The sequence below is a fragment of the Globicephala melas genome, chromosome 8 (genome assembly GCF_963455315.2).
Source record: "Globicephala melas chromosome 8, mGloMel1.2, whole genome shotgun sequence".
NCBI lineage: Eukaryota > Metazoa > Chordata > Mammalia > Artiodactyla > Delphinidae > Globicephala > Globicephala melas.
In genome coordinates, this window is record NC_083321.1 from 42774789 (window position 1) to 42781165 (window position 6377).

The 6377-nt window shown below is 49.0% G+C and overlaps 1 protein-coding gene across 2 annotated transcripts in view; it reads right to left on the reverse strand.

Moving 5' to 3' along the window:
• The window catches only part of TEAD1 (TEA domain transcription factor 1), a 259922-nt gene extending 255151 nt beyond the window's left edge, over window positions 1-4771 (reverse strand). For both annotated transcript variants that reach the window (XM_030831438.2, XM_070046141.1), the window contains exon 1: window positions 4531-4771. The gene's annotated coding sequence lies outside the window, so the exon portion shown is untranslated. The remainder of the gene's footprint in view (window positions 1-4530) is intronic.
• Window positions 4772-6377: the final 1606 nt, after the last annotated feature.

The following is a 6377-nucleotide window of genomic DNA, read 5'->3' on the forward strand; positions in this document are numbered from 1 at the left end:
GAAATGGATGGATTTCCACTCTGAGTTCAAACAAGGGAGAGTGTCGAGGAAGCTTATGATGACAATCTTACACATTGAAAACTCTCAACTGCCCACAGCTTTGAAACAAATTATAAAAACCCATGCAGAAACACTCCAAATGGGCTTCTCTGGTGGCACAGAGGTTAAGAATCCACGGGACAATGCAGGGGACACGGGTTCAAGCCCTCGTCCAGGAAGATCCCACATGCCGTGGAGCAACTAAGCCCGTGTGCCAAAACTACTGAGCCTGCGCTCTAGAGCCAATGAGCCGCAACTACTGAGCCCACGTGCGGCAACTACTGAGCCCGCGCACCTGGAGGCCGTGCTCCACAACAAGAGAAGCCACTGCAATGAGAAGCCCGCGCACCGCAACGGAGAGTAGCCCTGCTCCCCGCAACTAGAGAAAGCCCGCGCGCAGCAACAAAAACCCAACACAGCCAAAAAATAAATAAAAATTTAAAAAAAAAACAAGAAAAAAACACTCCAAGTATTTAGATCCAAATATTCTAGCATTCTACAAACTACCCCAGAAGAGGAAAGGCCCCAAACTTCCCTAATTTCAGAAGTATTCAGTAATTGCGATACAAGGGGGTCGAAATTAGTATTTGTCAAAAATACTAAATACTGAAACATTAAGTGCTTAGGATGGACCTGAATTACTTGATTTTATCACCTTCGTGAACAAGAAAATAAAATATATCACTGATACTGTTCAAACCTGACTTGGGATCTAACTTAAACACCACAGTGTAATCTGTGGCTTCTACAGATAAAATAAGAAAAAGCGCCGCGCAGCTGTAAGAGATTACTCCAGTCATCGGTCAGTCCCCAATAGCCCAGCAGCACAGCCTGAGTCTGTCAAAGCTTACAATATACTTTTCTTGCCGAGTTCAGAAGTAGGCCATTAGCACTCTGCAGTTCCAGTCTCTGAACTCGAAAGAGGAAGCTGTAATGCCCGCGTTTATCAACAAAAAGGTGGGCTCTGATTTCCTTGCAATTCTACAGAGAAAGCTGGACACTTGCTCGGGCCAGTATTCTTCAGTCTTTGGAAAAAAACCAAAAAGTTTTATCACTAAACAGATCCAACTTCTAAGCACAGCTTTCAATCCACAATATTTTTCTCTCCTTTCGCAATCTCTTTATTGGAAACAAGATAAAATGCCTAAAATACAAGCTTAAAAGTGTTATCTACCTACTGTCTGTATGTGAGCACGGTCATTTTACATACATGGGATCATACACACAGTTATTTGCACCAACCTTTGGAGTGATAAGACACTACAATTATCATTTGCAGGCAGTATAATTATGCTCACAATTAACACATAATAACACAAGAGATAAGAGAGACGAGTAACCCCACAGATGCACAAACTCTTGTCCCACCGCCATGTATGACAGGTCAATCCATTTCAGAAGCAAGAAACCTTAAAATATTGTTAACGGCACAGCTCATTCCTCCAAAGGCCTATCTAACATTTGGGATCTACATTCTCGAACTGTCGAACTGTCACATTTTTCTACTGAAAATGTGACAACAAATATGATCTAGATCCCCATATCAATACAAGTATATTCCACCAAATTTTCGCATTAAGAAATACCCTCTTATACTTGCTGTCCTGTATCGTCAGAGCCAACAAAATTCAAAATTGTTCATAAATGACTGAAACTCAAGCAGCAAAAAACCCGAACATTTTTTTCCTTATGACTTGTCCTTTTTCCAAAAAAAAAAGTGGGGGTACCAGTGTCCAAAGTTGAGTATGTGAATATAGAATTCTTTCTATATAAAGCAAAAGAGGGGGAGGGGCAGAGAAGAAGAAAGGAGGAAGCTGACTTTCCCCAGGCTGCCCCCCAACCCCCTACCACCAGCAGCCCTTACATATAATTGATTTGCTGCTGGGGCCTAGGCACACACAGCACCACAATGCCAGGAAGCACCTCTTGGTGAGAAATTCAGTTCAGTCTGGCTCAAACTAAGTTAGCGTGTCCTCCTTCTTTAAATTAAATTTCATTAAGTATATGCCACGGTGAGTCCTGGTTTATGTTTTGGGAAAAGAAGAAGAAAAAAATCCCCCAATAATCTCTCTCAGGCATGTTTCCTGGATGGAGTTCTATTTGTTACTTTATAAAACATCACACAGAGGAGAAATCTACACAAAAATTCTTTCCTTTAATAGTTTTTTACTCTTACTGTCAAGGCAAAGTGTCACACTGGTTTTATTTCAAACTTGTAAAAAGAGAGAGAGAGAGAAAGAAAAGAGAGAAAGAAAGAAAGAAAGAGAGAAGGAAGGAAGGGAGGAAGGAAAGGTAGCTGATATTCTCCTAAAACTGCAAATCAAATAATACTTAATCATTAACGTAAAAATAAAATGGTCTACATGGGCATTTTTATACCATCGGCAAGAACCAGTAATGGATGCAGCTTATCAGCTCATTCTTTTACATCAACAACAAATAAAAGAATTGTAAACTCTGTTTAAAATCTGAAACCTGAGAGTCCAACACAGAATTGCACATAGAAAGAAATACTAAACAAAAATATCTGTGACCATTTATGGGAATAGTGAGATTAGAAAAATAAGCCTTTCCCCTAAAAAACAATCAACAATTCAAAACCTCACTGTTGACAAAGGTTCAACTAATCCATTTGTCTTTCCTGAGTCACTTTGTAATTGATTCTACTATTTCCATCTAAAAAGGAAAGATTCTTACCAAAGTTGGATCTAAGTCTGGCCCTTACAAGCATTCAGATGTACTTGGGGCTCAAAGATCCTGCTATTTACAGAAAGGCACAAATCCAATAGTGAAAGGATGAAGCACTTGGCACAGCCTGAGGTCTGTTCCCCAAACCACCTCACAGTACCCTGCCAGACAAGCCCCCATGCATAAAACACCAGCCAAAATTCACTGCAAGCTTTAGAGAACAGAGCTCACTCCCTGCTCGGACAACGCAGCGGGATCACTTCTTCCTGAAGGGATCTGTCTATTCAGGTAACCACCTGCAGGCACCCAGCACACCCCAAGCATCAGACCACCTAAACTTCCAGAAACAATCAAGGCAAAGGGTAGGGAGGAAGAAACACGTGGTTGTCCAGAACTGACAGTGTTCTACTCATTTGCAATATCTGTAGCATTTTTAATACATATATTTTTTAAACTATAATATTTTGAAATCTGATAGGTTTTGCAGACCTTTCTGTGCCAGGACCTGGGCTTCCTCCAAAGCACTGTTTTTAAAACACGGCCTTTTTACATTACCCGCTCCTGGAACATCATCTGTCTCTAAGTTTCCAGTGCTTACTGAGGTCAATTTTCATTTCTGCAAATCACAGGCAGCCACTTGCTTCTGAGAAGTTAACAAGCCTCCTGAGAAATGCTGGTGGCTGGTATTTCATTGTTTCATAAATATTTTTATACAGTGACATTCAACTTTAAATAAATCTTTAAAAAGACAATTAAAAAGCGAAGAAAATTATGATCTGGATTTTATTTATTTTCGTGGGAGAAAAAGAAGGGAGGTGTGAGCCCCTCCACTGTTTCCAACTCATTTAAAATGTTGCTTCGGTTTAAAAAAAAATAAAAAAACATTAAAAGAAAAAGAAAAAAAGGAAACTCATAGAAGTTGTACTTTCTTTAAAGCGGGCCTCTGGACTTTAGAACAAAACATGTTGCTGCTACGAACAAAGAGCAGAAATGCACCCTGATTTTCTCCCCTCCTGGGGATCATTTATCTTCCAATAAACAAACGAATCCCCCAGTATTTCCTACCGAAGGGAAGTTTTCCAGGGAGAGTCTCCTCCAGGGTTTGGTGGTAACTGCGACTCAGTCTTTTTTGGACACAATGTTTCTGCTGACTCCTGAAAATTTTCCACTTGAATGTGCAATGAAGCAGCGGCGGCGGCAGCAACAGTCCTGGAGAAGCGGCAAAGACGACCGTGCCTCCTTTCATCTTTGAGAAGAAGGAGCGAAACCCCGCCAGCAGCACAAGTCGGCGCAGCCCCCAGGCCGGCCTCGGGGGGCCCAGGCGCCTGGGGTGGCTGGGGAGGCGCGGTGGGGGGATCGGACCGGCTTCGGGCTCCCTGGAGGCGCCGTCGGCTCTCCCAGCCCGCGCTCGCTCTAACTTCTGACTTCCCCGAGAAAAACGTGGAAACTGCCCGAGGGTGTGTGCGTGTGCGCGCTGGCAGGCAGACGGGCGCGAGAGGGGGGCGCGGGGGGCGCGGCCGGCCTGGCGCCTCCAGGGCCGCCTGTTGCCGCGCGGGCTCCGCAGCGCGCGGCCCAACTTGGCGTCCCGGCAACTCCCGCGGCGGCGCCCGGCCGCTCACCTTGAAGGGGCGCGGGGAGGCGGGCGCAGGGGCCCGGCCCCGGCCCTCCGCGTGCCCACCCGCCCGCCGCACACAAAGCAGAGTCCGGAGAGAGAGAGCGGCCCGTGCCGTACGCCACGGGCGCCCAGCCCCCGGCGCCCCGCGCGCCCCCCGCACCCAGCATCAGCCCCGCGCGCCAACTTACCTCGGCGAAGGGAGCTGCCGCAGCGCCCGGCGAGTCCGAGGCAAACTTCGGCGCCGCTTCCCCCGCCTTCAGCTCGGAGCCCGGCTCCCGGTCCCCGGGCTGGGCCACCCCACCCCCCCACCTAGCACCGCTCCTGCCCCGGGGCCGGCTGGACGTACTGGGCTGCTGCCCGCGGCTCCGGGCAAAGGTGGACGGGGTGGGGGGGCTTCACTGCATGGCCTGTCCCCGGACGCGGCCGCCCCGAGCCCGGGCCCCGCCGCGCGGACTGGCCCGCAGGGTGGAAGCGAGTCTGCAAAGTGCTTGGTGGGCGCCCGCGGCGGGCGGCGGGGCCGCGGCGGCGGCTGCAGAGGCTCGGCTCGGCTCGGGCGGCGCGGCACGGCGCGAGCGATGCTAAGAATGTTCGGAATGAAGACAGGAATGAAATGAACGCCAGGACCGAACTCGCTCCGGAGGGGTGGGGCCTCGGTGACGTCATGCGGCCTGCCGCCCGGGGCCGGGGGCGGGGCCTGCCGCCGCCGGTGACGTCATGGGGATTCGGGGCGGGCCCGGCTCGGCAGCCTAGCCGTTGGGGCGCGCGCGGGCTCCCTCAGGAGGGGCGGCGGGGCGGAGTCTCGCGCCCACGGAGGAGCGGGGAGCGCGCGGGAGCCGCCCTGCCCCTTCCCGGCGCGGGCTCCGGGCTTTGTCCCTAGCGGGGCGGGGCGGACCGGGGGGAGGGCGCCTCGGAGGAGCCTACGCAGCGCGAAGAACTCTGGAATCCTGGGTTCCTTCCTTGGGGCGGGCGCCGAGGCCGCAGATGCGCGCGCCGCTCCTGCCCTGCCTCAGTTTCCCTGTCCCGAGACGCGGAAGCTCGGGCGGCCGCTTGGAGCGCTCCTGGACTCGGAGGAAGTCTGCAAGTGTGGGGAAGAGAAGTTTCTCTTCTGGAAATTCACGTAGTTGTTCACAAGCGCGGTGGACGCCTTCCCGGGGCCGGATTCCCAGCCTGCCAAGTCTTCCCCTCTTTTTCAGTTTATAAAAGTTCAGGACTCTCGTTCAAGTCGAAGTCAGCCCTACTGTTGGAAAGGGAAACCTTTAGCATAGCAAAGAAAGGATAATTCCGGAGTTCGTAATAATGCTGCCCTGCTAACACGGTCTCCTCCGAGTCGCTCAAGAAATCGAGTTCACTCATCCCTGCGAGTTGTAATTTTCGAAAGCAATGGGTCAGGTAAAAACCCTAAATTTTTAAATGCTACATCCGGCAATTTCACGTCACTCTTTTTTTTTGGTGATGGGGGGAATAAACTTCATGTACACATAGAATAACTTTTACCCTACCTTTGGAGGTAGTGACGCTGAAGTGACATAGTAGACTCCGTGGGTAAATCAGAAAACAGCTGGGTAAAGCTGACCCACTGTGGCAGAACTGTCTAAAATTTGGGGTAATTGTAACCGGCAGTTTCAGTTAGATCGAAGTAGCAAAGCAATTCCTGTTCTGTTGACTTCTTTTCTTGGGGCACTTCGCTCTCCTTTCCAGTTGGGGCCCCCAGGATACATAATGCCGCCTATTTTGTGTGCCCCCAGGAATCCCCTAAATATGGGTAACTGAGGGAGGCGGAATGTGACTGGAGACAGCACATTTTCTACAAGGCATAATTTTACTAATGCATTTTTAATTGAAATTTTTGTTGAGAGAATAAAATTAAATATTCACATGCAGTTGTAAAAAATAACAATACAGAGAAAACCTTTGTTCATTTTCCCCATTTCTCTCACCAGTGGTAATGTCTTAACTATAATAACACAATTGAGATATTGACATTGATACAATCCACCACATCTTATTCACATTTCCCCAGTCTTGTACTCATTTG